A 10,775-nucleotide genomic window follows, 5' to 3' on the forward strand; every position below is an offset into this window, starting at 1 on the left:
AGAATATAACTACTATAATACTGCCCCCTATGTACAAGAATATAACTACTATAATACTGCCCCCTATGTACAAGAATATAACTACTATAATACTGCTCCCTATGTACAAGAATATAACTACTATAATACTGCCCCCTATGTACAAGAATATAACTACTATAATACTGCTCCTATGTACAAGAATATAACTACTACAATATTGCTCCCTATGTACAAGAATTTAGAACTGTAGTCGTGGTTGTACTGTATATGTAAGTATTGTATCACATATTGTAGTATATACTGTACATAGGTGTAGTATGACTACATCACTACACAAACTTAATTTTCCAGGAGATTTTGTATTTATCATCTCACTCTACATTGGTAGGTGCTGTATATAGGTTAGTCGTTTCTATAGCTAGTTGTAGTATATATGCAGAGTATATAAAGCTGGGTGCAGTGTGTAGCTTGGTGTAGTTTGTACAATATGTTAGCAGTATACATATAGCTAGGTGTAGCATAGATGTAGGTAGTGTATATTTAGCTGTAGTATTCTATATAGCTGGGTGTAGTATATATGCAGGTAATATATATAGGTGTGGAATATAGGTTAGCAGTATAAATAGCTAGGTGAAGTATACATGGGTGTAGTGTATATAGCTAGGTGTAGTATATAAGCAGGTAGTATATATAGCTGTAGTAGTGTATATAGCTGGGTGTAGTATATATGCATGCAGTATATATAGCTGTAGTAGTGTATATAGCAGGGTGTAGTATATATGCAGGTAGTATATATAGCTGTAGTAGTGTATATAGCAGGGTGTAGTATATATGCAGGCAGTATATATAGCTGTAGTAGTGTATATAGCAGTGTGTAGTATATATACAGGTAGTATATATAGCTGTAGTAGTGTATATAGCTGGGTGTAGTATATATGCAGGCAGTATATATAGCTGTAGTAGTGTATATAGCTGGGTGTAGTATATATGCAGGTAGTATATATAGCTGTAGTAGTGTATATAGCTGGGTGTAGTATATATGCAGGTAATATATATAGCTGTAGTAGATATGTAGTATATAGCTGGGTGTAGTATATATGCAGGTAGTATATATAGCTGTAGTAGTGTATATAGCTGGGTGTAGTATATATGCAGGCAGTATATATAGCTGTAGTAGTGTATATAGCAGGGTGTAGTATATATGCAGGTAGTATATATAGCTGTAGTAGTGTATATAGCTGGGTGTAGTATATATGCAGGCAGTATATATAGCTGTAGTAGTGTATATAGCTGGGTGTAGTATATATGCAGGTAGTATATATAGCTGTAGTAGTGTATATAGCTGGGTGTAGTATATATGCAGGTAGTATATATAGCTGTAGTAGTGTATATAGCTGGGTGTAGTATATATGCAGGCAGTATATATAGCTGTAGTAGTGTATATAGCTGGGTGTAGTATATATGCAGGTAGTATATATAGCTGTAGTAGTGTATATAGCAGGGTGTAGTATATATGCAGGTAGTATATATAGCTGTAGTAGTGTATATAGCAGGGTGTAGTATATATGCAGGTAGTATATATAGCTGTAGTAGTGTATATAGCTGGGTGTAGTATATATGCAGGCAGTATATATAGCTGTAGTAGTGTATATAGCTGGGTGTAGTATATATGCAGGTAGTATATATAGCTGTAGTAGTGTATATAGCTGGGTGTAGTATATATGCAGGCAGTATATATAGCTGTAGTAGTGTATATAGCTGGGTGTAGTATATATGCAGGCAGTATATATAGCTGTAGTAGTGTATATAGCTGGGTGTAGTATATATGCAGGTAGTATATATAGCTGTAGTAGTGTATATAGCTGGGTGTAGTATATATGCAGGTAGTATATATAGCTGTAGTAGTGTATATAGCAGGGTGTAGTATATATGCAGGTAGTATATATAGCTGTAGTAGTGTATATAGCTGGGTGTAGTATATATGCAGGCAGTATATATAGCTGTAGTAGTGTATATAGCTGGGTGTAGTATATATGCAGGTAGTATATATAGCTGTAGTAGTGTATATAGCTGGGTGTAGTATATATGCAGGCAGTATATATAGCTGTAGTAGTGTATATAGCTGGGTGTAGTATATATGCAGGCAGTATATATAGCTGTAGTAGTGTATATAGCTGGGTGTAGTATATATGCAGGTAGTATATATAGCTGTAGTAGTGTATATAGCTGGGTGTAGTATATATGCAGGTAGTATATATAGCTGTAGTAGTGTATATAGCTGGGTGTAGTATATATGCAGGTAGTATATATAGCTGTAGTAGATATGTAGTATATAGCTGGGTGTAGTATATATGCAGGTAGTATATATAGCTGTAGTAGTGTATATAGCAGGGTGTAGTATATATGCAGGTAGTATATATAGCTGTAGTAGTGTATATAGCTGGGTGTAGTATATATGCAGGTAGTATATATAGCTGTAGTAGTGTATATAGCTGGGTGTAGTATATATGCAGGCAGTATATATAGCTGTAGTAGTGTATATAGCTGGGTGTAGTATATATGCAGGTAGTATATATAGCTGTAGTAGTGTATATAGCTGGGTGTAGTATATATGCAGGTAGTATATATAGCTGTAATAGTGTATATAGCAGGGTGTAGTATATATGTAGGTAGTAGGTATAGCTGTAGTAGATATGTGTATATAGCAGGGTGTAGTATATATGCAGGTAGTATATATAGCTGTAGTAGTGTATATAGCAGGGTGTAGTATATATGCAGGCAGTATATATAGCTGTAGTAGTGTATATAGCTGGGTGTAGTATATATGCAGGCAGTATATATAGCTGTAGTAGTGTATATAGCTGGGTGTAGTATATATGCAGGTAGTATATATAGCTGTAGTAGTGTATATAGCTGGGTGTAGTATATATGCAGGCAGTATATATAGCTGTAGTAGTGTATATAGCAGGGTGTAGTATATATGCAGGTAGTATATATAGCTGTAGTAGTGTATATAGCTGGGTGTAGTATATATGCAGGTAGTATATATAGCTGTAGTGTATATAGCTGGGTGTAGTATATATGCAGGCAGTATATATAGCTGTAGTAGTGTATATAGCTGGGTGTAGTATATATGCAGGTAGTATATATAGCTGTAGTAGTGTATATAGCTGGGTGTAGTATATATGCAGGTAGTATATATAGCTGTAGTAGTGTATATAGCTGGGTGTAGTATATATGCAGGCAGTATATATAGCTGTAGTAGTGTATATAGCTGGGTGTAGTATATATGCAGGCAGTATATATAGCTGTAGTAGTGTATATAGCTGGGTGTAGTATATATGCAGGCAGTATATATAGCTGTAGTAGTGTATATAGCAGGGTGTAGTATATATGCAGGTAGTATATATAGCTGTAGTAGTGTATATAGCTGGGTGTAGTATATATGCAGGTAGTATATATAGCTGTAGTAGTGTATATAGCTGGGTGTAGTATATATGCAGGCAGTATATATAGCTGTAGTAGTGTATATAGCTGGGTGTAGTATATATGCAGGCAGTATATATAGCTGTAGTAGTGTATATAGCTGGGTGTAGTATATATGCAGGTAGTATATATAGCTGTAGTAGTGTATATAGCTGGGTGTAGTATATATGCAGGTAGTATATATAGCTGTAGTAGTGTATATAGCTGGGTGTAGTATATATGCAGGTAGTATATATAGCTGTAGTAGTGTATATAGCTGGGTGTAGTATATATGCAGGCAGTATATATAGCTGTAGTAGTGTATATAGCTGGGTGTAGTATATATGCAGGTAGTATATATAGCTGTAGTAGTGTATATAGCTGGGTGTAGTATATATGCAGGTAGTATATATAGCTGTAGTAGTGTATATAGCTGAGTGTAGTATATATGCAGGTAGTGTATATAGCTGGGTGTAGTATATATGCAGGTAGTATATATAGCTGTAGTAGATATGTAGTATATAGCTGGGTGTAGTATATATGCAGGTAGTATATATAGCTGTAGTAGTGTATATAGCTGGGTGTAGTATATATGCAGGTAGTATATATAGCTGTAGTAGTGTATATAGCTGGGTGTAGTATATATGCAGGCAGTATATATAGCTGTAGTAGTGTATATAGCTGGGTGTAGTATATATGCAGGCAGTATATATAGCTGTAGTAGTGTATATAGCTGGGTGTAGTATATATGCAGGTAGTATATATAGCTGTAGTAGTGTATATAGCTGGGTGTAGTATATATGCAGGCAGTATATATAGCTGTAGTAGTGTATATAGCTGGGTGTAGTATATATGCAGGTAGTATATATAGCTGTAGTAGTGTATATAGCAGGGTGTAGTATATATGCAGGTAGTATATATAGCTGTAGTAGTGTATATAGCTGGGTGTAGTATATATGCAGGTAGTATATATAGCTGTAGTAGTGTATATAGCAGGGTGTAGTATATATGCAGGTAGTATATATAGCTGTAGTAGTGTATATAGCTGGGTGTAGTATATATGCAGGCAGTATATATAGCTGTAGTAGTGTATGTAGCAGGGTGTAGTATATATGCAGGCAGTATATATAGCTGTAGTAGTGTATATAGCTGAGTGTAGTATATATGCAGGTAGTATATATAGCTGTAGTAGTGTATATAGCAGGGTGTAGTATATATGCAGGTAGTATATATAGCTGTAGTAGTGTATATAGCTGGGTGTAGTATATATGCAGGTAGTATATATAACTGTAGTAGTGTATATAGCTGGGTGTAGTATATATGCAGGTAGTATATATAGCTGTAGTAGTGTATATAGCTGGGTGTAGTATATATGCAGGTAGTATATATAGCTGTAGTAGTGTATATAGCCGGGTGTAGTATATATGCAGGTAGTATATATAGCTGTAGTAGTGTATATAGCTGGGTGTAGTATATATGCAGGTAGTATATATAGCTGTAGTAGTGTATATAGCTGGGTGTAGTATATATGCAGGCAGTATATATAGCTGTAGTAGTGTATATAGCTGAGTGTAGTATATATGCAGGCAGTATATATAGCTGTAGTAGTGTATATAGCTGGGTGTAGTATATATGCAGGCAGTATATATAGCTGTAGTAGTGTATGTAGCAGGGTGTAGTATATATGCAGGCAGTATATATAGCTGTAGTAGTGTATATAGCTGAGTGTAGTATATATGCAGGTAGTATATATAGCTGTAGTAGTGTATATAGCAGGGTGTAGTATATATGCAGGTAGTATATATAGCTGTAGTAGTGTATATAGCTGGGTGTAGTATATATGCAGGTAGTATATATAGCTGTAGTAGTGTATATAGCAGGGTGTAGTATATATGCAGGTAGTATATATAGCTGTAGTAGTGTATATAGCTGGGTGTAGTATATATGCAGGTAGTATATATAGCTGTAGTAGTGTATATAGCCGGGTGTAGTATATATGCAGGTAGTATATATAGCTGTAGTAGTGTATATAGCTGGGTGTAGTATATATGCAGGTAGTATATATAGCTGTAGTAGTGTATATAGCAGGGTGTAGTATATATGCAGGCAGTATATATAGCTGTAGTAGTGTATATAGCTGAGTGTAGTATATATGCAGGTAGTATATATAGCTGTAGTAGTGTATATAGCTGGGTGTAGTATATATGCAGGCAGTATATATAGCTGTAGTAGTGTATATAGCTGGGTGTAGTATATATGCAGGTAATATATATAGGTGTATAGCAGGGTGTAGTATATACACTATGTTAGTATAAAGCTGAATGTATATACATTGTATATTTCAGATCTTGCAGCTTTTCTATTAATACCCAATGGGAAATGATCTGTAATATATTATAGAGATGTGCGGGGGAAGCCGAGACCACGAGGATCAGAAGAACATAAACCACAGGCTCAGTCTTATCCCTGGGAGACGCATCGCGATGCTCCTTATCTTCTCTGCCTCCAAAGGTTCAACCTTAAAGGGATTTTACAGCATTTTCAAAAATTACAAATTACACCCTGTAATGGCTGATAACAGAGAAACATAGAGTGCATTCCCCTGCCCTATAGTCAGTTTCAGCCAGGCTAGAAATGGCTGATAACAGAGTACAATAGATTGGCTGCACATGTTATGAGATGCAGGTGCGGATAGTGTACAGGTCTGTGTTCTGGCTCCTCTTGCAGGATACACACAAGTGACACATATGTATACAGATCAGATCCAGGAGCGGCTGTAATTTCCTGTCCGTGGCTTTGTCTCCGTGGCCCGGGAATAAACAGTCTCTAAACACAGAAGAGTTCAGAGGATCTGACAGGAGAGCAGAGCAAATAAACAATGGCTGACGTGCCTGGAATTATCTATGACTCCTCTGGAAACAAAGTATCAGACATCACACGAGGCAGGAAGTTCTGTGGACAAATAGTTCTATCGCTATAGATCGCTGTGCGGGGGGAAGGGAATCGACAAGCGGGCGGAGTCTATATCTGTCTTCACAATATGGTTGCAGTAGAAGACAATAGAGATGTTGTAGTTGGGATGATCTTTTGGGCTGGTGATTGCAAAGCACTTATGGTGATCGTAAAGATTGACAGCCGCTCCTACGTTATCAGGGCATAGGTCCGATGACAGTGGCTCCTCTTTTATCAAGGCATAGGACAGATGAGCACTTCTCCTCCTCTATATGTTCATATGACAAATGACAGCCGCTCCTCTATATCAGGGCATGAAACTAATGACAGCCGCTCCTCTATATCAGGGCATGAAACTAATGACAGCCGCTCCTCTATATCAGGACATGGAACTAATGACAGCCACTCCACTATAACGACATGGGATGGATGACAACCGCTCCTCTATATCAGGACATGGAACTAATGACAGCCGCTCCTCTATATCAGGACATGGAACTAATGACAGCCGCTCCTCTATATCAGGGCATGAAACTAATGACAGCCGCTCCTCTATATCAGGGCATGAAACTAGTGACAGCCGCTCCCCTATATCAGGACATGGAACTAATGACAGCCGCTCCTCTATATCAGGGCATGAAACTAATGACAGCCACTCCTCTATAAGGACATGGGATGGATGACAACCGCTCCTCTATATCAGGACATGGGACTGATGACATCAGCTCCTCTATATCAGGACATGGAACTAATGACAGCCGCTCCTCTATATCAGGGCATGGGATGGATGACAGCCGCTCCTCTATATCAGCGCATGGGACTGATGACAGCCGCTCCTCTATATCAGGACACGGGACTGATGACATCCGCTCCTCTATATCAGGACATGGAACTAATGACAGCCGCTCCTCTATATCAGGGCATGAAACTAATGACAGCCGCTCCTCTATATCAGGGCATGAAACTAGTGACAGCCGCTCCCCTATATCAGGACATGGAACTAGTGACAGCCGCTCCTCTATATCAGGGCATGAAACTAATGACAGCCACTCCTCTATAAGGACATGGGATGGATGACAACCGCTCCTCTATATCAGGGCATGGGACTGATGACATCAGCTCCTCTATATCAGGACATGGAACTAATGACAGCCGCTCCTCTATATCAGGGCATGGGATGGATGACAGCCGCTCCTCTATATCAGCGCATGGGACTGATGACAGCCGCTCCTCTATATCAGGACATGGGACTGATGACATCCGCTCCTCTATATCAGGACATGGAACTAATGACAGCCGCTCCTCTATATCAGGGCATGAAACTAATGACAGCCGCTCCTCTATATCAGGGCATGAAACTAGTGACAGCCGCTCCCCTATATCAGGACATGGAACTAATGACAGCCGCTCCTCTATATCAGGGCATGAAACTAATGACAGCCACTCCTCTATAAGGACATGGGATGGATGACAACCGCTCCTCTATATCAGGGCATGGGACTGATGACATCAGCTCCTCTATATCAGGACATGGAACTAATGACAGCCGCTCCTCTATATCAGGGCATGGGATGGATGACAGCCGCTCCTCTATATCAGCGCATGGGACTGATGACAGCCGCTCCTCTATATCAGGACATGGGACTGATGACATCCGCTCCTCTATATCAGGACATGGAACTAATGACAGCCGCTCCTCTATATCAGGGCATGAAACTAATGACAGCCGCTCCTCTATATCAGGGCATGAAACTAGTGACAGCCGCTCCCCTATATCAGGACATGGAACTAGTGACAGCCGCTCCTCTATATCAGGGCATGAAACTAATGACAGCCACTCCTCTATAAGGACATGGGATGGATGACAACCGCTCCTCTATATCAGGGCATGGGACTGATGACATCAGCTCCTCTATATCAGGACATGGAACTAATGACAGCCGCTCCTCTATATCAGGGCATGGGATGGATGACAGCCGCTCCTCTATATCAGCGCATGGGACTGATGACAGCCGCTCCTCTATATCAGGACATGGGACTGATGACATCCGCTCCTCTATATCAGGACATGGAACTAATGACAGCCGCTCCTCTATATCAGGGCATGAAACTAATGACAGCCGCTCCTCTATATCAGGACATGGGACTGATGACATCCGCTCCTCTATATCAGGACATGGAACTAATGACAGCCGCTCCTCTATATCAGGACATGGAACTAATGACAGCTGTTTCTCTATCAGGACATGGAACTAATTACAGCCGCTCCTCTATATCAGGGCATGGGACTGATGACAGCTACTCATCCATACTAGGATATGGGATGGATGACATCCGCTCCTTTATATCAGGACATGGAACTAATGACATCGGCTCCTCTATATCAGGACATGGAACTAATGACAGCCGCTCCTCTATATCAGGACATGGAACTAATGACAGCCGCTCCTCTATATCAGGACATGGAACTAATGTCAGCCACTCCTCTATATCAGGACATGGAACTAATGACAGCCGCTCCTCTATAAGGACATGGGACTGATGACATCCGCTCCTCTATACTAGGATATGGACCTGATGACAGCCACTCCTCTATATCAGGACATGGAACTAATGACAGCCGCTCCTCTATATCAGGACTTGGAACTAATGACAGCCGCTCCTCTATATCAGGACTTGGAACTAATGACAGCCGCTCCTCTATATCAGGACTTGGAACTAATGACAGCCGCTCCTCTATATCAGGACATGGGAAGGATAACATCCGCTCCTCTATATCATACCACATACGTACCACCGGTTGCAGTCTGTATGGTCACACCTGCTGACAGGAATCCTAGGACTTGTAGTTCTCCTTCGGGAACTCTTCTACTTTTCTTACTCTGGATTATTTCTGAAGCAGCGCGTTGTCAAACATGATATCATCCACCCAGGACCTGAAATGACAAATTCGAGAAGTCCTGCCGAACATACAAACTATTTTTTATTTCAGATTTGATGCCAATTATACACTGACTCCACAGCGCTGCTTTATTTTCAATGTAAACATCAGCGCGGACGGGGGGAAATTTAGACATAAACTGGCAGCAACGGGTGTATACACCGCATTCAGCAAGTGTCTGGAACGAGACTCGGCTACGAGGGGTCTGAGAATCCAATCCCTGCCCAAATAAACACACCCCAGGGCGACAGAATGTAAACATGGCAGGACCTCTGGTCACAGTATGGTGAGACGCGTCATCATCAGGACAATGTACGGCTATCGCCATCTCTACGTGTGGGAGATCCCATGTCCATCACGCTGAGTGTCCACAGGAATCCATCAGTGTTTGAAGAAAAATTTCTTGGTATGAACATTTTCCGCCATATCCAGAAAAGCCAGAAGCCGCCATTGGCTCACGAAAACAAAACGTGATTAGAGGATTCCAACGAAGGAAATAATAACAATCACGAGATGTGATCCTCCAATCCTTAATTACATCTGAGATCCTGTTACTAACATCAACATGTGCCAAAAAATGGAAACCACATAACATATGGCCAAGGATTGATAAAGAAATAGTCACATGGGAAGTTTCTACTCCTGCCCTCTATGTACAAGAATATAACTACTATAATACTGCCCCTATGTGCAAGAATATAACTACTATAATACTACCCCCTATGTACAAGAATATAACTACTATAATACTGCCCCCTATGTACAAGAATATAACTGCTATAATACTGCCCCCTATGTACAGGAATATAACTACTATAATACTGCCCCCTATGTACAAGAATATAACTACTATAATACTGCCCCCTATGTACAGGAATATAACTACTATAATACTGCCCCCTATGTACAAGAATATAACTACTATAATACTGCCCCCTATGTACAAGAATATAACTACTATAATACTGCCCCCTATGTACAAGAATATAACTACTATAATACTGCCCCCTATGTACAAGAATATAACTACTATAATACTGCCCCCTATGTACAAGAATATAACTACTATAATACTGCCCCCTATGTACAAGAATATAACTACTATAATACTGCCCCCTATGTACAAGAATATAACTACTATAATACTGCCCCCTATGTACAAGAATATAACTACTATAATACTGCCCCCTATGTACAAGAATATAACTACTATAATACTGCCCCCTATGTACAAGAATATAACTACTAGAATACTGCCCCCTATGTACAAGAATATAACTACTCTAATACTGTCCACTATGTACAAGAATATAACTACTCTAATACTGTCCACTATGTACAAGAATATAACTACTATAATACTGCCCCCTATGTACAGGAATATAACTACTATAATACTGCCCCCTATGTACAAGAATATAACTACTATAATACT

The sequence above is a fragment of the Engystomops pustulosus genome, chromosome 2, assembly GCF_040894005.1.
Source record: "Engystomops pustulosus chromosome 2, aEngPut4.maternal, whole genome shotgun sequence".
Taxonomy (NCBI): domain Eukaryota; kingdom Metazoa; phylum Chordata; class Amphibia; order Anura; family Leptodactylidae; genus Engystomops; species Engystomops pustulosus.